At 49.5% G+C, this 23573-nt stretch overlaps 1 protein-coding gene across 3 annotated transcripts in view; it reads right to left on the bottom strand.

Moving 5' to 3' along the window:
- Positions 1-23573, bottom strand: part of zfh2 (Zn finger homeodomain 2) — a 357387-nt gene that overhangs the window by 91928 nt on the left and 241886 nt on the right. Inside the window, exon 1 of one of the 3 annotated variants that reach the window (XM_075672549.1) lies at positions 20331-20592. The exons of 1 other annotated variant lie outside the window; for it this stretch is intronic. The gene's annotated coding sequence lies outside the window, so the exon portion shown is untranslated. Of the gene's footprint in view, positions 1-19521; positions 19826-20330; positions 20593-23573 lie in introns of those variants that run through there. One more of the 3 variants, XM_075672540.1, reaches the window with a different exon arrangement.

The following is a 23573-nucleotide window of genomic DNA, read 5'->3' on the forward strand; positions in this document are numbered from 1 at the left end:
ACGGGCGCCTGCTCTCCGCACCTGAAATGCGAACCTTCCACACCTTCGTGTTTGCGTAATGACCAGCAACACACCTGAAGGAAATCACCATTGACTTTCCACTTCATTCACAAACAAAAAAGAGAGAGAGAGAGAGAGGGCGCTAGAGCGTAAGGGCATGTGCATGCGCTGCCGTGCCGAAGAGAGTAAAGCCCATCGCGTCTCCCGTTCACTCAAGGTCGGCTCCATCAGGTACACAAGCTCTTAAATATATACATAAAAATGAAACACAGGAACGAGGCAAGACAAGGCGTTTACGCGCCCAGAGAAGCCAGCTCGCCGGGAGAGCAGGGTGTGCCTGGAAATGACTGCGGCCTAAGCGAGGAAGAGACGGGCTAGGCTAGTCACGGGGCAGGAAGGCGACTGACCGCGTGTGCCTAGCGGGAGTCCGCAATCCAATGGAAAAGCGGAAGGGAGCGCTAACAGAGCGAAGGGGGGCATCGCGGCCGCAACGACGGGTGGGGGGACCGGCCATCTGTCACTCGGCGTTGCTGCCCCGCCGCGGCAACCCAAGCCCCCACATGGAGGCCGGAGCTCCCCGTGCGGGGAACGGCGTGCCGTCCGGGAAACTAGCGGCGCCCCCAGAACCCTGGCGAGCGCGCCACAGCTCCGATGGCAGAGCCGCGCACGCGCCCCAAGTCAGCGTGCGTCACCGGGAGCACAGCGGTGTTACGCGAGCGTGTACGTGCCAGGAAAGCACGGCGAATGCGCGCAAGAGTGAAGCCATTCACGGGCAGCTTTCGGCGTCCACTAGCCCTTGCGCAGCGCAGAAACCAGCGAAACTGGCTGAATACTGCAGGGTTCAGAGTCCCGTAACATGGCGGATCGTCTACGGGGCTTCTGAGCAGAGGACGCATCTCGGTGATTCGAAACTGCCAAGAGCATGCAAACAGTGAGCAGCGTCTGAACGCCGACTACATAGAACCACCTACAATAAATATTTACCTCGAAGTGAAAGAACTCATCATCATCATCATCATCATCATCATCACTCTCTTTTTATGTCCACTACAGAACGAAGGCCTCTCCCAGCGATCTCCAAGTACCCCTGTCGTGCGCTAGCTGATTCCACATTGTGCCCAGAAATTTCCAAATTCCATCGCTTATACATGCCTCAAAAGAAAAGATGAATATCATTGAGCGGACGTCCGCGCACCAGCAGTCAATACTGACTGGAACAGCCTGTCCCGGTAATGTTTCCTTTATATTGCACGAATACGCGAAACTACACCCTTAACAGACTGCCAAAAGTTTCTAGCTCTTTACGTAGTAGAGGATCACACTGTTTCATGCGCGCACGAGGGTGGCGTGGCCCGACTCAACGAGCAAGGAGCTAGGTGCAAGGAAATTTCTTCTGCACTTGACGTTCGGGGCTCTTCCATAGATCTGGATGTGGCAGCGACGCTCGGTGGCGTCAGAGAACGATCCGAGACAGGACAGCGGATCATCAGCGTCTCAAGTGACGTCGCAGCCAAGAACGAACAATCCTCCCGCAAATGAGATTCTGCGAACTTCGGACTACGAGCTGCGCGGCGGTTTCGTATAGCGGCCTTAGACGCGGCGCACCGAAAGGCGAGCTTCGTCCCGAGCTCCCCGGAGCGCTGACGCACTTGCTCGTGAGCTTCGAAGACGCGCAGCTTGTCTGACCACCGTCATCGATCCGAGGTGTCTACGCAGTGCCGACCAACACGCTATTCTTACATTGGACATGTGGCTTTTCCTAGTACTAGCATAATGTCTTCAACTGCATGATGCAGAATCGACGGACGCCCTATTCAGATTCGACTGAAGATAAATCATAAAGCGTTACGAAGACTACTCCTTTATTTTAATAATTCGCCATAGCGGAATCATATTAATGTTACTGTACTGGTCAAGTGTCCGTTCTGCGCGCGCTAACGTATCCGCATCGAGCAAGCAACTCGCGGGCGCCCCGCGGATTACGTTACGCGCAACGCCAGCAGATGGCTGGGACGCGAATGGCAAGCGGTGACGCTATGCTAGAGCACCCAACTTGCTCTTCAGAGATAATCTACTCGTTTCTGGACAGCAAAGACATATATGCGCCAACATGGCGGCTAAACTACCTAGACAGTGGACATCCAATTTCTCCCTAACAGCACGTACATTCCCACCCATAATGAAGCTGCTGAAACACCCGTGCTGCTCTGAGAAGAGGAAGCTTTTACGCCGACATGTAGTGATTAAGATTTTAAAACACGAAGTCACTGCAGTTAAGTAGGTGAGACTGCATTGTTTTGTATTTTCTGCGCAAATTACGCGGTTATCACTGCCTTACAAAAACTTGTCTGTGAAGGGGCACGCGTTGTGCACGCAGCACTCGAAACGCAAAGGGAAAGCACGCGAACTATCCTCTATAGACAAGCACTTAGCAAGCACTAGTAGAGTCGTGCATACGTCGACAAAAAGTGACTGCTCGCGAGCATGATTCGTACAATGCTTCCGTAAGGTGACATAGAACAATAGCTGACATAGAACAAAGGAGACCTTTTCATAAACGCATACACGTTTTTTAAAACACGTCCGTTGTGTGACGGCTACTCAGAAACGCTACAGATAGCTTGAGATCAATAAAGCGCACAAAGCGACGAGCATAATGTAAGAGCTCATGCGACATGTAGGGCGACGTGTACTCGACTTGAGCTACTAGCTCTGGCTAGTCTCTGTGAAGCTGCTGGCCAACCCATGTTCAAAGCACATGCAGCGGGGACAGAGCAACGTAACAGGTAAAACAAGAGGCCCTCTGTAGACACAGCTGACCGACAAACGAAAACCCATTCGCCACCTAGCGGCGCAGAGATTGTGAACATTTCTGCGCTCCAGACAAAGCTGGTCGTTACGATCGCTCTATTTGCTTCACAATGATTTGCAGAAACCAGGCTGTGAGGCGGCCCTGACACTAATGGTTCTCTCTCCAGCACTGGCGTCAAGAACAGAAAAAATAAGAAGGAAAACAAAAACGGAACGAATCGCGGGCGCTGTGAAACAACTGCAGGAGCTTAATTTAACCTCCTGACTTCCTGTCAGCCACACGGCAAAACGACTAAAGGTAACACTTTCTTTCTTCTCCCCATGTTTGATTGCGGACTAGTTTAAAAAGTACGCGGCCTAAATCCACTTCCTAGAAAGTGGACAGCATGCGAAAATTCAAAACGCCTGAGAGTCGCTCTTGTGTAACACTTAAGAACGTACAGGCGGCCATACAAAATTTTAAAGCTAGATGTAAAATTTAGTGGAAAGTGTGCTACGTCAAGGCAAACAGGAAAAGAGATTATACGTGCATATACCAGGCTTACAACTCACTCCCTCAACCCCATATCGCGCAGTAGCCCATCTTCAGAACTCCGGGAATGCATGCAATTACAACGTGTCTTTTCATGCGAAAAATAACAAACTAGCTGTCACATAAAGGGCTTTCATAAGTCAAAGTAATTTTATTTCAACGTCCAGCACTACAAGGTAGAAAGAATAAAAATTACACGGTGAATTGTAACACAGCCCAGAATCCGGAAAGCGCTTGATCGCAGTATTCTGACGTACAGGTACGTAAGACTAGATGCGGTGAAAACATGGAAGCACGAAAGCCAGATAAAAGAGCCTCTCTATTGAAATTAGGCTGTGTCATCTCAGGCTAGGTGTTTACATGTAACAACTGCAGCATGCTTAGACTACGACGGCAACAACAACAGTCTGCGGGCAGACGCCGTGTTCTTCACTCGCTGGGCATTAGAGTTACTCCATCGTTCAGCGCAGAGCTACAGCAGACGCTCCTCCACATGGGTAAAAACTAGCTCTGGAACTCCAGACTTAGAAGAGTAAGCAGAATGTAAGGCCTGTTAACTGTACCACAAGCGTATGTTGCACTTTGGTTACAGCGTATATCTCAGATTATAATCATTATTTTAATGAATGATATTTATTTCTTCCTCTGAAGAGCACATACTGCATGCGCTAATGCAAGGAAAAACGCAAGCAAAAGAAAAATCCTCTACCTAAACACTGAGCTTGTAGGCGCCACAGTGAACGCCTCTCGTTATTCAAAAAAGTAGGTGACAAATTATTCGCTTGAACAGTCACCGACATTGGTTGCGTAAATGTTGTCATGACCATAGATAGCACTTAAGTAACGCGCTGTGCACCCCCTCTTCAAAAAGAAACGTTCGTAGAATGGTTGTAACTGCTTCATTTGCTAACTCTTCTTTGCTAACTTTATAAACCCGTCTTAATACCGCATGAGGCCCAGAATCGATGTTCAGTTAGTAAACGCAACTACTTGGTGGAAACGGTGTTCTGTTGATTACGTGTGATGGTAATGCTAAGGCATTATCGTAGCATGTAATTTCTTTGATGATGCTAATTTAACAGTAGTAAAGGCGCGTACACACTAGCGGAAAAAACGCGCGCAGCACGCCGGCGGCGGCAAGACGCAGCTGCGGCAGAGCGGACACACCAACTGGTGGCGAGCCGCGGCAGCAGTCACGTGACAGCATGAAAATCTCGCCTCCTTTTTCCTGCCAGAGCTCTTACTTTGCCTGTAGGTGTGAGATGTAGCGTGCTTTTTCCTTCGTCTGCTGACAGATCGGCGCTGTGCTTACGTTCTCCGTCCAATATACTGAACGCGAGTTATGTCTTATGAAGACGACGTCGTCGTTGCCACTGATCATAATCATGTCGGTGTGCTCTCTTCTGTTGCGGCGTTGCCGCGCTCAAAAGACAAGTAAAATGGATGTCGCCTCTGCGTCCTTGTATTCAGGGTCCGTCTTGTCGTATAGAATCGGATATTGTGCACTGTCTCCAAAAACCTTTCCATCGGAACGGGACTTCTCGGTTTAGACTCAATATTGTAAAAAAAAAGAAAAAGAAAAAAGAAAGAAAAAACGATCGCACACCATGACAATCAAAACAAGCGTGAACGAGACCAAAACAAGCGCGAGCGACAGCTGACGCGAGCAGACGATAGTACGAAACGACGGTCGGGCGGGTGCACATGAAACCAGTCTCCCGCGCGCACGTCACTGAAGGGGCCAGGGTTGCCAGGTTTGGCGACTTCTTGCCATATTAGCTACTTTTAGAGGATCCTCACAACCGAAAATCATGGTTGGCGACTTCGCTATTTTCTGGCTACTTTTGGCGATGGTAATTGGCATAGAGAGTGTCCAAATCGGACTCCCTGCAGCGGCTCTCGCGACGCAACACCCCCAAAAGTCAGATCTCCAAGGCCATGCTTTTGTGTTCTGCAAGCGGTGGAAGCGAATCCAGGAGCTGAAAACATATCAGCCACCACATGGCCAGGCGGCATCTTCGACTTGTCCTGCGCTGTCCAGGACTGCACGAGACGCTCCATACTCAAAGCATTGGCTGAAATCACCGCTTCGGACGGTCTGCGATTGTCAGGGACGGATAATTGAAGATGCCCATTGATTCTCCTTATTGGTGGCGTACAGCAGCTCTCTCTGAGTAGCAGGAATCAACTAATCTTAAATGCTATGCTTTCGCATGCTGTGATGGACGGAAGCAATAGGTGATGTCCTAATCCCACACCATACGACGGCTACCTCGAAAGCGAAACTCGAAGAACATGCTTATTAGCACCAGAAGCGACTGCAACAAGCGAAAACACGTCTTGGCAGCACTGACATTACTGGTACCATTGCCTATGCGAGTTTCTTAAAGGCGCTTGCGACTGCATGATAGGAAGCGTGGAGAACGTGTGACGTCAAACAGCTAGCACTGGAACGTTTGGAGAGAAGTCATGGTGCAAGGATGGTGCGAGTTTATTTTAGTGAAATGGCGACACCGATTCGGTTATGAGAAAGCACGCGAGGTGGACATTATCAAAGATGAGCTAGTTATTATGGTAAATTATGATAAAATAATAGGTGATAACACTTGTTTTCTTCTGTTATTCTCGTTTGCCATCAGTGTAGCACAAAACTACCTTTTTTTGCATTTTCCTTTTTATTCTTGCGTCGGAAATTGACACTTGTTGGTTTTTCGCACCGTGGCTACTTTTCTGGCTTACTAATAAAGCTTTTACCACAGTTGGCGACTTTTTTGGCTACTTTCCGGAAACATTCGGCTACTTTTTCTTCCGAACAGCTCGCAACCCTGGAAGGGGCCTCTCTCAATGGTCTCCACTCTCAATGATGTGCCGCCGCGGAAAGCCACGATAAATCGATCCAGCCAGACGGATGCCTCCCGTGGCACGAAAAAGCTGCCGCGAGGCCGCTATCGCGCCGTGCGTATGCGCCTTAAAGCTTAACTGTAGTCAACTAACTCCACAAATTCAACAAAGATCGCTCTGTATCTGTGCGAAACACTCACGGACTGAGTTTTTAATTTGGTGACCTTGAGCGGATGGCTATAAATAGCGATACCGCTGTGCGGGTTGTTGCCGTGATGACATATGTCATGTTTCGTGTAACCTGTGATCGGTTGATCGTGCTTGTGCACTGCGCAACGAAACGTTGCGCAGTGCACAAGCACTTAGTATATGCTACGAGTTTTAGAGAAGTCGATATTTGTTCTTGCAACGTGCTTGCACGTCAGGTTAGTTTAATGAACTTTAAAGAAAGTCGCCGCGGCGTTACGGCGAACACAGCAAAATATGTGACAGTAAGTTACTACTATCTTTGTGTTAGTGACTGCGTCAGGATTTTTATTTTTCACAGTGCGGGTATCAAACACAAGGCATTTATTTGAGTCAGACTGTATGAGTGACCGCGCTACCATTTGTGAAACCTGAATGTTAACGTGGAATGTAGAAACAAAACATTTGAGGCTATTCGCGTACAAGATTGGCTCTAGGCAGCTGTGCAAGTTTAACGTGTGTAGCAGGTTATCTAGAACTTGTGTTCAATTCTACGTTACTTTCGGTGTAGTTCCCATACACAAAAGTAATCAAAACTGTTGCAGCAGACCAAAATTATTGGGCGGGTGCAATGTCTCACCTTAAACGCAACACGAGAGCAAGTCATTTAGTGTGAAAACGAAAGTGCACGTCCAGTGATAATTTCATTAGCACCTGAATACTCTACGTGTGCCAACAAAACCAGAACTGGAATTGAATGCTGAGGACTGCCGAGGCTTGGGTACTCAAGCAAGTATCAAGTCAATAAATATATCAGCCATTCTGTATAGATACCAACTTGCACTCAAATTTGCACAGCGTAATAGGTATAGTTTCACATAGTTTAGATATAAAGAAGCCTCTGTGCAAAATTTTAAGTCTGAAATATGTGTGAATTTGCCACAAAGAGTTCTCGAAAATGGACGTTTTGTTATATCAATGCTGAAAAAAAGAAAAATATTTAGATCAGACACATATGCGGGAACCTACGTGAAACGAGGCTTAAGTAAAGCGGTTAAATAAATGCTTTACGACTAACGGCGATGCGTACAATTTCGTTTATTGTCATCCCATGTGACGTGTAATCTCATGCAATGTTTATCCACCACAAAGACTACACCTTTATTCTCATGTAATTTTCATGTTTACGCATAACAGCGCTCAGGAGATTTGCGGAAATGCTAACCCCAAGTCAGGCGGATGCGCATACATCTATCTACGCGGAGGCGTCACGAGGACGAAGGCGATGTATGATGCCTGTCAAGGGAAGAATGGCGATGACAGGTGTATGGGCACATAGTAGTACGACACATGTCTAGCTACATTTAAGAGTTATATGCATACTTCTTGAGTCACATAACCATTCCGGAGGATTGGTCAAGAACAGGCCATTCGGTATGGTCCACCCAGAGTGGACCATACCGAATGGCAAAATAATGGCAAAATACAGTAAATCGAAGAAACTGTTAAACCTAATCCACTATTACATTAACAGGCCTATAGAGTTATCTGTGAGTCGACATTATATGTTCAGGTTTATGCAGGAAGTTATCTTTCTTTTGTTCCGCAGAATAAAGGCGCGCAAATTATGTTGGCATACATGTATTTTATAAGCCACTTGGCGGCTACTCATATTTAACTTTTGTATATATATCCGCAAATATATCCGCCGAGGTACCGACCGACTCAGCAGCCAGGCAGCCACGCCAAAACCGGGAAAGCAGACAAAGAAAACTTCTCTTAGGAAAGAAACGCCGCCATTATCGCTCCCCGGGAATGGCATAGAACCCGGAACATCGAGTTCCTCGGCATACGACCTCCGACATCGGGTGCCGGCGGTGGCGGGCTGAATATCTCGGAGGTCATGGTCTGAGATTTGCGCCATGTGCCCGAACCAAAAACGGCACTCGTCGTCTGCTTAGGTGATATTTAGACATTGTTAGTTAGAAAATTCGACTATTACCAGCCCTGCAGCCTTGCCAAGATTGCTTCAGTAGTTCACACTAGTGACTTGCAACCAATTTAACCAAAGTGAAATTCAGTTGCAGTTGGCCTTCACGAGTGCGTTACGACTTCGACATGAAAGGCAGATTCGCTCTTGGCCGCTTAGTGCAAAGGGAAAACTTGGGGGCTTGCCACGCCCCGAAGCTTACAAACACAGAACTGTAGCCGCAGAGAGCTTTAGGTCACGTGCAGCGTGATGTGACGCGTGCGTGCCTCCCGGTGAAAGGAAGTGGTGTGAGACATGTGAAGGGGGGGGGGGGGACAAGGAGGAGGAATAAACATTTATTGATGAGGACAGAAACATAATTTGGAATACGCTTAAGCTTCGCCTTTAAGAGTGGAACGCGATAGTATTCAAAGATCCCTGACTGCTTCTCAAGCTCCCCGGCAACTGCAGCTTATGTAACCGTAATGTTTACGGGTAAACGCTGGCGGCGAACGCTATGCACAAAGGCGAGCCTTTTGGTAGAAACGCGGCCTCTTGCGTGCGCCGTGATGCGGCGGAGGCGAGCGCCATCTGGAGGTGTTGCAAGGAACCGGGCGCGGCCTTTTATGGCCTTTGAGATTTGCGCGCGCAGATGTGGGAGGCTATGGCCGCTCTATGAATTGTGGAAACGCTGGAAAGGGGGCCTGTGTTGGTCTTCTTTAAGTTTTCGCGTAATAGAATTATGTTTTCTCGTATATTTACATTACAATCCGACGCTATCGTGTCTGCAGGTTGAGTGTAAGTCGCACTTTACGATTTTTCTACGTATTTTAGCTTGAGAAGTTCAATTAGTCGAGTAACTTCCTTGCGCCACATGGAAGGCCTGGGTATGCGTGGTACGATATTATTTTGCCGAAACGACGTCCGACACCGGACGCCGGATTATCTGCGACACGGGGCCCAGACCACTGTCTTAACCCGTCGATCATCGCAAAGACAGGCACACAACACTTAGTCAGCTGCGTAGCGCGTCCTCTTACCAAAAGATGACAAGAGAAAGCAGGTGGGCAGAAATAATAACTCGATACTGTTGTATAATGCGTCCGTCTAGGCGCGTTTTATGGGAAGCAAGACGTGGAAATAGCTACAAACGTAATTAGGCGACTGCGTGGTTCGTCGCACTAACGCCGATTTCACACGCATAAGGACCACATTTGAGGGCCTGTCAAGGTCTTTGCAACGTGCAACAAATGATAAACCAAGTCATTCATCACGTTCGTTGTTTTGAGTCCGTTGGCTAACCTACAATTTAAGTGAGACACTTTTAATGTTTTGCGAAAAGTAAGTTGGGCACTTTGCAATGAAGAGACTAGATAAATATGATAGGCGCGAACTCCTCAGGATTGGATGTATAGTTTGAATGATTCAAAATGCAATACACTATAATGGAAGACAGCATTTCATCTACAGTTAAAACTCGGATCTAACGAAACCCGAGTTTAGGAAGTTCCCGATGAGGAAATTTCCATTGCCCGGCAGGTGCCCATAGGGTTTAATATTTTCAACCCGAATTAACGAAACTAACTTGGCCGAACTCGATTTAACTAAGTTTTTCCTGAAATAAATAAGTAAAAAAAGCAGTAATTTCTTTCTAATTTTGACACAGACCGGCTTTTCTTCGAGCGTGCGCTCTAAAGCTAACGCGTTAAAACTTCTAGGCGCCCTAGTCACGGCCCTAGCTTTATTTACACGAGGCTGCACGCCGCGCCCATGCAGAGAACCGCGGACTCGGCACCGCCTCGGTAGGGGCGGCTGTGGTTGCTTTCGTTATTTCATGGTTTATGGGATAGATGGCTGGATCAGCGGCAAGTACAATGCCGCGGTAGCTTTTGCTTATCGCTAGGTTACAATTTTAGATTTCGAAGGACAGAACAATTCCTTTCTCGATTTTACAAACTTCCCTATTTAACGAAATAACTCAAGCGTGGTCATCACTTCGTTAAATTGAGTTTTTACTGTACATGGAAGAAGTATTGTACACAAAAGGTCTTAGCACCTCGAATTTTTTCAGGGTCATGTTCATATACGGAGCGGAAAAAGAAATGTTAAGAAAAATGCACGCCATTCAGCAACGTCTCCAAGTATAGGCAGATATATGCTGGCTCCTTTGGGAAAACAAGATTTCAAGAACATTTTTTTTTACCTGAGCTACAGTTTAAAGATCCAGTGAATTAGACACGTAGTTTCATACCTCAGTCCATCTGGCTACACAAGGCACAAAAAGACTCGAAATAAATATCTATACTTGTAGCGCCTGTCAAATGCGCTGAAGACATATGGGCACACAAAAGTTTTCAGGTCGGTTTTATTTCAGCGGAATCACGAACCATCGGAGCTGCACCTATCGCAAGTCGACTGTTGTATGGATGTTAGGAAGCGCAATAGTAATAAAACAAGCGCGTTGCAAATGAACTTGCTAGAAACGTGAGATGCAGGTACACTTCCCCATGGCCACAGTCAGCGTACTCACTGAAGCGTCTTTCTCTCCCTTCTTCCCACTCTCTCATTTCGTTTTAAACGATAGACAGAAGCACTGTACTACAATTAACCAATGGACATTTAGCAAGAGTGCGCAAGAAGTAGTTCGACTATGATCGACTGTATCCCCGATTCCTGGAACAGCGAGGAGGAGAATCGCAGGCCCGTCTAAGCTAGTCTCCACGATCGCCCGAACGTGCCCCTTCCACTAGGGACGCTACGGCGCAGCTTATCAAAGCGCCAAGCAAGGGATCACGCCGGGTGGCTCCGTGGAAGCCGCACGCGAGAGGCTATTTTGAAAGCACAAACACACTGGAAGAGTCCAGCCATTACTCGTGCGCGCATTTTAAATTGGACCATTAGGGAGACAAAGCTCGTCTCTTCGAACGCGATCGAGACGCACATCGTGCATTTCAATGTCCCCTCTGCGGCGAACGAAGGCAACGCGCTTAGAGAATACAAGCCATAATGCGATATCGATGCCGGCGTTGGAATCGGCATATCCGTAGCGGACGTCGGCAAGAAGAGTGCACACAAGCGTGCCAGCGGGAGAGGAGAGTGCCTAATTAAAGACTAGCGGCGCTCTGCCAAAGGAATAGGTAACGACGAACGCCGCGCAGATACGCTCATTTCTGAAGGGCATCACAAGGTTCTTCCAATGAATCCCCCTGCGGAACTTAGCTGGCGCAAGCGCTGTTACTAAGTAGATTAGCCGTACGTGCAAGGCGTCGCAAATTTTAACTTAATTGCAAGTGGGCTGGAAAACGATGCGGGCTCTCCGCAGAGCTCCATCCAAGACGGCCATTTAATTCCAAACAGGGGCGGTCCGCCGGACTCGCGATAACTTGCCAAGGATTGAAACGAGAAGCAACGGGTATTCCCGTAAGGCGGGAACTGCTGATATACCATGGCTGAGATACAGAGAAAGAAGCAGCTCGCGCAGGCACGCAGCGTTCAGGTCACAAGCCCGCACTGTATCCGAAAGAAAGAAAAAGGAATATCGTCTGAGGCCAAGACAATAATGAAGGTCATTTATTCTAGAGCATTCTGCGGCATATGTTGATTCCATTATGGTGCCGATGGAGCTAGTTTCACTCAAAACTATTTGTCCTTTTACCACGCACCCAAAAGAAAACAATGAGCAAGTTAAAGAGAGAGTCAACTGTTTTCCAAGGACCTCCTATATTTGTAGCGCAATAGAAAGCCTATAATCCGAAGTTTCTAAACACGCAGTGGTTTCTTTGGAAAATTATCTACATTTTTAAAACTTTATTTTTCGATCTGCGCGGTCTCTTGCAACTGCGTACGGAGATCCGCAGCACTGATTACTGGACGCGATGGCAATGCCATGCCGGCATAAGTGAGAAACTGGAATCGCATAATGTTTCCGCCGGTACTTTGTTTTGAACACTGTAACTGCGACCCCAACAGCCGTCCTCGGCAAGTAATCGGTTCCATAAGTCATCGTTTTTTTTTTCTTTGACAGCTATAATCACATGTGTTTCTTACAGGCGCTCTCTCTGAAATTTGTGTGTTTCTGCTGGCACCACTGCCGACAGCCAAGCCTTTTGTGCGACGGTTTTGCTGGCACACTGTGGTAAGGAATGTCTACAGCGTTGTTATGACGACCTCGGCACGCCTTAAATGCGCAACGCATTCTCGACTACTTGAACGCGGCCGCGACTTCTTCACCTCTCACACAACACTACTCGCACTGCTGCGCGTCGCCATGTCAACAGGGTTCACCGCTACGTTCGTCTAAACGAAGTCAGCGCCGCTTTTTAACACGCGCTAACTGAATATAAGAAAGAAATTACTCTATAACGCACAGAAAAATTGGAACAGGCAAATAGAATACAATATTAAGCAACGCCACCAATGTATCTAAGGAAGATAACTCTCCCTGAGTGAGTTTAGGTCACTTGTCGATACATGGTTGGGTTTACACGGTTTCATCGTCAAGCGATGCCACATGTCATGTTTGTGTCACTTTCAGAGCGAAATTAAAAATATAGCTAGCATCAAATGCAGTAAGAAAAAAAAAGGAACATGATTAAGGCGACGGCTGTGGAAAGTATATAGGGACAAATCCAGGCACTGGCCAGAAGACCTGAATTTGTCCTGAAGTGCAGCTATAGCCCACGGCACACTTCCACACACGTTACGCTGCAATAACCCTGATTATTTGAGGGAGCTTTACAAATTAGGCAAAATTAGAAATCACATTTAGCGGACACGCGGTCAATCCACATGACATGTAGTCAATGTTTTCGTATCACGCTACAGTAACGTCAGGCGCAGATGCCAATACGGAAGACGAAGATTTGTTTTTCCGCAACGTGCAAGGCTGTGCTCTGCCGCATTACTCGTACTGCAAGCGGAGTTCAACTTGGAATCCTGGCGAGACAGTATTCCCAGAATTTTTCTCAAAAACGTTTTTTTCTCAGCGCTAGGCTGAGTGACAACAGGAGTTATGCCTATTGCACACAACCTACACAAAGACCGTAAGACGACATCTAATGAATGAATCACAAAAAAAGAAGAGAGAGAGAGAGAGCAGTGGTAAGACAGGCACGCCGGAGCTTAACTACAACAGGGTTACGCAACCGTGACTGCAGTGCAAATTGGCGTAATTGCCAGCTACACTCTCGTGGTGGACACGAAAGCACGGTAATTTGGCGACACGATCCCCGATTCGCGGCCGAAACGCCCGTGCGTTAACCGACTGGCACTCGATGTGCAACTGAGGCCGTGCCCGGGCGACCGGAGTCGAGAGCGCGGCACGTGTGGTTGGCAACGAGGGAGAGAGACGGGGAGAGACGCCAGGCGCGACGCGTGTACTACAGCGCGTCGCAGACACAACAAACGGCGCTACAACAAGCGCCGTCGGCGGCCGTTCCTCTCAGGACTCGGGCTCAGCACTGCACGCCGCGGGAACCACAGCCGTGCCAGACTCGAGCGGCGCTCCGGTCGAGCACCGCAAGGCGCATGCTCGCCGAGCGGCCCCATCGAGCGGCGTCGTCTACGGTAGGCCGCCCGGTGAGAGAGCACGCGGCGAGCCGCCAACTCGCGCGCGCACGGGCTGCCTGCGGAAGCGACGCCGGCACGGAACAAGAGGCAGCGAGCTCCTGTCACGCGTCTTTTGGCCGGTCGGCCTTAGCGCGGTTGGGAACGGTGCGCACGGCTCCCTGTCTCGCCGCAAGAGCAAGTAAACAGCGCACGCGTTGCGACGCGCCAGATGCCGGGCCTGCTTTCGAGGCAGAATGCGACGCCCGCTGACGGACACTCGCTGACATCACCATCTGGCCAAAGTACATGGAACATACTTGTGAGGAGGCTTAAACGAGACTCGTCAGGCAGTGCGCGAGAGCGGACGGCAGCCTGCATTTTGATGACAGTTTGCAAGTTGAGTAGGACATTCTTGTAACGTCAACGTGCTGTCGTACTTCGCGTTAGTTACCGGAATTCGCCTCAGCGACATATCCATAGCGATGAAGCACATAAAAGCCTTGGCTGTCTTTTCTAAACATGACGATATTTGGGGTAACCTCGTGTTAATTAATGCGTCAGCGAAGAGAACAGACACAGCTACTTTGCCTGTGAACACACCACCAGCTTGGGAAGTGGAGACCGAATGCGCAGGAGCTAAAATGGCATATACGCATTAAGATGTAGGCATTACTCATCGACTAAACTTAACCATCTCGTGTTTCGATTAGGTTTAACGCTGTCTGTGTGCACATGCACGAATATCAAGCGCCCAGCGCTCTTGAACTGAGTACGTACTGGTGAGTCACACAGGACGTCGGCACGCTGTTCCTGCGGAGCGACGGTTCGGAGTCTTTTTTTTTTTTTTTTTGTATTGGAGTACGCGCGTGAAGTTGCGTAAGATAGATGCTATGAAACTGTTTTATTCTGAAACACTCTTCCCGGAGAGCAGCCGCTTGGGTAGCAGCTCGTCGGCGTGAAGCGACAGCGAGCAAGAAGAAAATAAAGGTTTCCCGCACGCAGAAAGGACGGCAGTGCGGTTCACGTCACAAGCTGAACCGCGTTGTTGACGCGAAACACGCGCGTAACGTGCACCGTAGCATTGTTCGCCTTTCGCACACAGACGATGCGTTTTAGATGGCGCTATATATACATATATACACCAGCAACCGGAAGTTCGAGGCGTCTCATAACAGCTGGGTCGTGCAACCGCACTAACAAATGACGTTCTGCCTTTTTTTACTTTCCGATTGTTTCCCGCCGCTGACAGCGTCAACATGCATTTACAATGAGCGTACCGACTATAGGCCTGATATAAGCTCGAATCTGCTGCTAAAAGACACGGTTGCGCAACAGAGATATGAGCCGGACGGAGTTTGTCATTACGTCTCTGCAACGGCAACTGCACGCACGGAGCTCGGGGGCAGTGAGGTAGGCAAACGCATGTGCCAGTTACGCCAGGGAACCGCTCTACGTGCGCTTCAACGCTCGCTGTCCAATTGATCAACGTCGAGCAAACAATGCTAGTATTGTATAGTGGCGATTGCAAATTTTGGTTCAGCAGAGGAGAAGCTGCCCGCAGGCGCCGTTCGCACTGACGTCGCCGGACGATCATTGTTTAAATATGGTCAATATGCAGTAGCCAAAACTAAACGAAAAAATATGTGGGAGGGGAGGCTGGAGGGGAGCTGGCGTAAAACGCGGTGGAGCAGCAGGCCGATTGGGAAAGAAAAACGCCAGATAAGGAGCTGAGAGTGAGTGTTCTTTCTTGTTTCTAGAGTTTCCGATGAGGGGCGAGCAGCGGCTGGGCCGGCCTACAGTGCGGCGCGCTTCCAGAGGCGCCATCGGGTGGACAGACAGATCGTAACCGGCGGCCAGGAAAGGCACCGCCACAGATGGCCACGGCCCGAAGCTCCTCGTGTTTGTATTCCTCAGCGCGGCTTCCGTTTCGGTCCTTCCCTTTGAAATGCCAGCAGAAGACGATGCACAAAAGGAGGAGTGCAGGCAGCGGAGGAAAACAGGGTGCAGGGCGACACTACGCAGGAGAGGGGTGGAACAGAAAAGGGCATGCTTGCGCGGCAAACAGCACGTGCAGCTGCCGGGCGGCCTTTGTCTCAGCACGGTGCGTTTCCCTTGCCCTCGGACAGGACCCCACACTGCTTTTGTTCGGCGCAAATTACCGACCCTTTATTGGGCTTTCCAACAAAGGAGTGCGGACCATATTTACCAAACCTCCACACGGAGATGCCCATGTGCTCAACTCTCCTTTTATTTTATTTCTTTATTTTATTTATTTTTTGCGAGGAACAGACTCCCAGCAGTCCCGGGTGCGCTTCGTAGACTGCTGACGGGCTCGTATGGGCGTTTTGTAACGGCGTTACAAAACCCTGCCATGCCCGCCACGGAAAGCACGACGACACCGCGGGCCAGAATGGGAAGCGACGAGCTTAATTTGAACGAGCCGGCGCGGCTGTCTTTAATGAGACTAGCCGGAGAGACCGCAGGAGGCGAAAATACAGCGACCGAGGGATCCCCGCTGCGAAATGAAGGTGGTGCTGGAAAGGAGGCACCCCGCTCGCCGGAGGTGTCGTCTCTCGGCGCTCTCTAGGTACGGCGACAAACCTCGCACCAGTCGACATTTAAGGATGCGTTTCGTAATCGAAGGCGGATATAATTGGCGCTTCCGTAACTGGAGCGTATACAGGCGCCAGTAAGGAGGGACACTCTCTGCAGCAGCAGGTAGTCTCGCGAGCGCCCTTCGGAGCCGTCTCGTGTTACAGGCGCCCGATTACCGGAAAGAAATGACGCTATGAGATCCCCTCTGTTTCTGACGCGTGTGTGCGGTTTAATCGCAAATTTTGACCGCTCTCCTTCGGCTAGTTGACGAACACGGTTCAAGCGTTGGCAGCCAAGCCCCTCTGAACGGACCAGCCGCACCCTGACAGCCGCTCGTCACGAAGCACCTCCGCACCCTACGTGGCCGCTCACCCAGCAAATCAACACATCCCTGCGATTGGACGGGACCGCGCCGGCAATGCACACCGAACGCGCGGCCTTGGTTTAAGTTTCTGCAGCACCACTGATAAGCACGTGCTCAAAAATGGTTATGTTCTCCTAATGTGAGGTGTATTTCGGCATGGTGGGATATGGCCCCTTCGTGCCAAGCGGCCCTCCAACGAGGTGCCTGCCCAACACGACGACGACGAACGCTCAGATAGATGCAATGCTTTGATGACTGCATAAGAGCGCAGCCAACTGCAACAACAAAACAGTCTGATGTCGGTACAGTTCGTGCTAGGTCATGTCTTGAAATTGCGTCCTGCTGTCCTGTCTTTCTAAGACACAATCTGCTGCAACAGTCACGAAGGGTAGTTATAATTTGTGATGCCGACAGCGGCGCAAATAATTCCATGTAGGCTTTTCGCGAGAGCGACGAGCCATTATGCGTTGTACTAAAACAGAAAACACAAAAGGCATGCGCGCATATATACTATATATAGATCTTTTCGCCAGCTGCGAGTCGAATAATTGCCGTGCTGACATTTTCTAGTTTTTGCTAACAAGATTTTAAGAGCATAGGAAACGAATTCGCAGAAAGAATTATATTACAGCACGTTGTGCTGGATGAGAAAATAAAGCATGCACGAAAAGCACGATGACGCTTGATACAAAATAGTGTGGAAACTTTACGACTTATCCATTTATCAGCGAAGCTTTGCTTCGAGTGGCTTTCTCTCATCTGTCAGGCTGCTATGGTTCGCTGTCTATAGTTAACATGTAGATCCAACTGGATGGCCCTGCGGTGCTTTAAGCAGTCACACGATGCACATTGTTATACAACATAAGCCCTCAACGACGATTGTGTGCCCGTAGTAGCACGTCTCCTGTATTTCCCGACGTACTGTTGCAAACCAGGAAGATTCATACAGTAGCCTAACAGACGCTGTTGCAGGCTCTCCTCGCAGCATGTAAGCTTTGATAACTGATAGTCAGAACATCACAAGAAAGGAGCACTACGTCATAACTTCAACTTCTACACACACACACAAAAAATAACCTGGTAGCTTTGACAACAACATAGTATATCACGCCTACGTCAAGGACAGGAGGGCTTTCAAGTTAGAATTCGACTCGAAACAGATGCGAATTGGCTTGTAATAAACTTTGTTTTAGTGAAATCAGCCGCTTGAAATCAGCAGAACGGGTCACTTATGGGAGAGGAGAGCAAAGGAAAGGCCCGAAGTTGAACAGAGGAAATTCTGTTGAAAATTCTTGGCCTACGACATCAGCCTTCTAGCCCGTAACATGACAGGAGAAAATAAGTTAGCCAGCTTACATCCAGAGCTTCAACTAGTGCTGCAACCGTGAGGCGAACTGTCATAACAGCGACCGGAAATTATTTTTTGTCTCCTAACAGGTCGTCACCTTCCAGGTGACGACCTGTGCCACAACCTCGGCAGTGACGTTGGGGCTGCACGGACGTCAACCTGTACGTTTTAGGCTCTTATCGTCCCTAAGTGGAGTTCACGTGGGCTGCACGTGAGGTTCCCCTTACATCTGTGCTCCTTTTTTTTTTTTCCAGAACTGTGATAACAACGAATCGCATCCGGTAAGTACAATGCAACATTGGGAAATAACGAAGGAAACCTCACATAACACCAAAACGTGTTGCCCAAGCAACAAACTACGCGTGTAAGCGTGGAGCCTTCCGATTCATGTTATGTTCAGCTGGTCATTAGACATATTCTTCACTCCTCGAGCCACCTTTACCAGCTTCGATACAGAGCCAAAAACAATTAAACGTCTAACGTCTTTACTAAGCTGCTCAAAATGAAACACTAGCAGCGTGGATCGCTGGTAGGACTTCAAAAACAAAAATGCTAGGCCAAACTACTAAAAATCCGTAATTACACAAGAAAGATGTCCGAAGTAAAGAAAAACACGGAAGCAAGCGCCGCCTGAGGCCAGCGTATATATACTGAAACCAAGTTGTGTTTAAAAGTACGAACTTACACGGCTATGTCTCATTGCATCACAGAGAACCGTTTATGATTTTTATCACGATTCATTCAATTTGGCGAGCGCGATTGAATGAAGTATCAAAGTTTTGTCCGGCGAGAGCGAACGGCAGAACGTCCTGGCATCCCCACTAGGGAAAACGCACTTCTCCCGATGTCCCTATGAGGCAACTGTCTTCTCCCTAAAGTCCCTAAAACGAAACCACGCGGTCAGATCACCAGCTGCTTTGAGCACGTGGATTGAGAAACGGAAAGCGTGCCTGGAGGCCACAGCCAAGCTTCACGAAGCACAAATCCACAAGCTCGGAGTCATATGGGATGTCAGTGTTTCCGTGTCGAGTAAACTACCTAATTTCCTCCACTGTATAAAGAACGACATATGAATTATAGCTGCGTGATTTGCACTGCGGCGCTAGAAGCATGGATGGTGAATGATAAAACGAACTAAAAATCGGTAAACGGTGAGTAGGCCCAAGAGTGGACTAAAAAGCAAAGTTGCCTGAAGGCCGGTAAGCGCGTCAACAACGTGACAGGAGTCAGCAGCAGATTTGGACGACAGCCCCACGCCGAGCTGAGGTCAAAGGTCCTCGCTCTCGGCATGCAGCCGGCGACCAAGAAGAAAGAAGTCGGTACGTTACCGTCGACTGGACGTCGTTGGCCAGCTAGGAACTGCAACACCAGCGTAACACCGTAGTACAATCCCAGACGGATCTTGGCTGCCGGCCATACACACAGCGACGGCTCGCGAAGCCAGTCACGCCAAGACGCGGCTATAGCACCACCTCACAGGTTCACAACGGGGCGTCGGCGACGACATCGAGGAACGTTAATCCAAGCGCGGCGCGCGACGTGCATCGACTGGCAGCGGGCGGCCGACACCTTGCACTGCGCCTGCGCTGCGGCAGGAACACGGAGCGCCGCCGAGACAGCGCGCGCGAGAGCTCTCCGACGACGACTGAGGCCACACACGCCAAGGTTGAGCGGGCGAGGAGGACGAGGGCCGGCGTAATTAATTCCTCGCGAGCGCCGCGAGGGGGAGGGCGACGCGCGCGGCGCGAGCCAATGGCGACACGCGCCGCGGCCCCGGCGCGCTGGCGCTCATTGGTCGCAATTATTTTTGGGGACGCGCCGCGAGCGCCGCGCCGGAGCTCTGCTTTTGTTTGCCGCCGCCGTCATTATGCGCTACCGCGCGCGAGCTTTTGTCTCGCCTGTGGGGCGCGTTTCGGACGCGCAAGAGGCGTTGGGGCACCACGCACTTGACGCCGCGTGACAAACGTTGTCCGTTCGCGCGGACAGGCCAATGACTCCCTGGACCTCGAACGGAGGGAAAAAGCAGGAAAGATAAGTCGCATACACAACTGGACAGTCCCCAGAAAAGTCCCTACGGGGAAAGCACGGACAGACTTCCGCGAGCGGTAACGTGCTTCCGGCTCGCACGGCGGCTTACCTCCTCGCCGCAGCATGCCGGCGCGTCGACGGCCGGTGCAGCTCCCAGGGCGACGGGCGACTCCCACGCGGAGCGCCGGAGCACGTGGAGCAGCAGCAGCGAGACAGAGCAATCCAGCGTGGCGGCTTCGGGTTATCCCGAACGGGCCAAAAATCCGCGCGCCGCAGCTGGCTGCTTTAAATGCGCCGGCGGAGCCCCCCCCGCTCTCCTAGGGTCTCTCGCGAATGTGCGCCAGGACCCTGCGCTTCGGGCCGGTTATGAGACGCCTCCGACACCTAGGCCGGCGCCCGGGCTCGCGCCGCCATCTATTGTCTCTTGCGGGCAACAAAGACGGCGGCGCGCGCACGCGCACATGTGCAAAAACATGCAAGTTTGACAGATACCGCCGCCGCCGTCGCCATATTTAATTCCCCTCCTCCGGGGCCTCTCGCACATCTCTCTCCTCCTTTTTAAGCCGAGGAGAAGGCGTCCTGAGGGCGAGCGCATTATTGATCGGGAATCGATCAGTTCGGTTGAGGCCGCTTCTGTTTTTGTCTGTTATTAAGCGGCCGCACTCTCTCGCCCTCGGTGACCGCCGGAGGCGCTCCCCAAATATGAGCATTACGTCACTTCGTTACCGAAACCGGCGCGTGGTCCGAACACCGCACCTTTTTGGCGCTGCCACTGGCTGTCTGCACAGATGATGCTTTTGGCGCAGACTGTGGGCGTCTCAGTGGCTCGCCCGTGCGAACTTATGCGAAATTTTCTGGAGCATTTCCTTACTTAACGCACAACACCATGGTGTCATGTTTTGCAAGATGAGAACCGCAGCGGCCCTATAGGATCATACTGTGGACTACAGCCCGTTTGAATGTGCACTATAATTGTTTGCCCTGGCGTAGAATTTAAGCATGACCTTTTTCACATCGACATTGTATCAAATGCTCGGGTGACCCACAAATGATGACATTGTAATCTGTGACATCAATCACACCAGTAATCCGTCATATGTAATCCGTTCGACATCTCCTCCCATGTATAGCATGCTGTTCATCATTCTGAAATGTTTGAGCCATTTCGCAAGAGGACTGCGAAGGCCACGACACTTTCATGCCGACCGTCACTGTCATGCTTTTCTAGACGAGTGTTACGCCCTTGCACTTAATAATAATAATAATAATAATAATAATAATAATAATAATAATAATAATAATAATAATAATAATAATAATAATAATAATAATAATAATTTCTTTAGACTGCCATCGTTCGTTTAACGTTCACATCGGCATTGAAAGTATAAAAGTAAATGCATTACGGAATGTAGATAAGCGTTGTACAAGCGTAGGCGGTAGTCCATGTATGAAGCGGCAGTGCTTACGTTGCCGACTCTGCTATTTACTGCGGCCACTGTTCAGCTATGATGCAATAGCTCCACATTTGTAAACATCTGCGGTGTCCTTGTCACAAGCACTTATGTGTTATCGCAAGATTGGGCGCCGCCGCTTGCCGGACGAAGACTACGAAATCGCTGGCTATATCGCCTCGGAGCAAAAGAAACGCCACCGTTTGACAGATAAGGAGAAGCCTTGAGCTGAGAAACAGAAAATAACTTAAGTGAGCCGCATACGATAATTAGTGAGCACAAGTTAATGTCAGAAGTGTCACCACACGCGTATACCCGAAGTTGAGTGGACAAAGCTGGTGCAGCAGTTACAAGACGTAGTACTAAGCCTACCGTAGTTTCACGCACGCGCAATTACTAAAAAAATAATGATGAGATCACACGTGGTTATTATATTCCTGAAGATGCTTCCTTGCTTATAATTTACCTGCACTGTAAGATGCCGCTTGCCAATAGCACTTGCCAGGATAAATAGTGCGTTAGCAATATGCGCAAGATTCAGGAAATGTGAAATTGCCCCAACAAATATCCCTTTCGTTTGTATTTTCTTTTTATTTATTCTTTTTATTTTCAGCAGGAGAAGGCGGTGACTGTTACAGCGACACTCCAGCGAAGTTGCCTCTTTAGATTATGAATTTACAATGCACTAGCGCGGGACGCTCAGACAAATGCACAAAACAGCACGAAATAATCTCTGAGGTTTCGCTGCTGGCTACTGTGAGGGACGGAGGACGCAAGCGCAGTTGTGTGCAGTGTGGTGCTCCCTCGTAACGTAACGGCTCTCCATCTTCCTCGCGCAAGACACTGAAGGATTTGCTTTGCCTGCTCTTAAGGGCTAACCAATCGGGCGCAGTAGCCCGGCATCGCATCATAGAACAGGTAAAAAAAAAAAAGAAGAAGAAACCGTTTTCGAGCAAGAAGCAAGCGCAAAACAGCGCCACATTTAGGCACATGGTTTTGTCAGATGGACTGGACAGCATTCATGTTCGTCCCTTTCCTTTTCTTTATCCTCCGTGGTCTCTTGTCGTCCTTACTGGGTAAGGATGCGCTGTGGCATCATTGATTACGAATGTAAAACCTATTGTTTATCGACTTTGTATGAACCCTTGATGAAATGGCGTTCGCAGGCTCATCGATATAAAAGAGAGAGAAATAGAAATAGATAGATAGAGAGAGAGAGAGAGAGAGAGAGAGAGAGAGAGAGAGAGAGAGAGCTTATACGCATCGTTGCTCGACAGGGGTCCAGTTTTACGGGGGCCGTGCGAGCTACAACGGGCCTGATCGAATGCGTTTGAAACGAGGAGATGAAGAGAGCATAGTAACATCTACGTCGGTGACAGGTGTCGCAGAGCACCGATTAAGCTGGCAATAAGTCATGGCTACACCGTCATGTCTCCGCCAGCGAAGGCTCTTCCTTTGCTCGCAGAGCAGCGAGAGCTTATTGTGCATACGCGTTCAGAGCGATGTAACGATGGCAACGAAGCGCACGCTTTCGCACGGCCCCTGCCTCTAGTGAAAGGAATTATTGAGGAAAATGGACTAACCCTATCGCGCAGTAGCCACTCAGGGGTGTCAGGCGCATATGTGTTTCGGCGGCGACAGCGTATTTGAGAGCAGGCAACACATGTGCGTGAAAACCACCGGATCTGTCGGAAGACGCACCAGAAAGGTGGCTGTTCGTTCTGTTGAAAGGCTGAAAACCTGCTGGAAATGTGTAGCATGTCTTGTCACAACCAGTTGCAGGACGGACTAGATGGTTTTGACGAATGCGTGTCTTGTACTTGACCCAGAACGTCGCATAGACTCGAGAGAGATTTTTGGACTTGCATTTCGCTAGCGTAGGTAAACTGCTTGAATCC

The sequence above is a fragment of the Dermacentor variabilis genome, chromosome 1 (assembly GCF_050947875.1).
Source record: "Dermacentor variabilis isolate Ectoservices chromosome 1, ASM5094787v1, whole genome shotgun sequence".
Classification (NCBI taxonomy): domain Eukaryota; kingdom Metazoa; phylum Arthropoda; class Arachnida; order Ixodida; family Ixodidae; genus Dermacentor; species Dermacentor variabilis.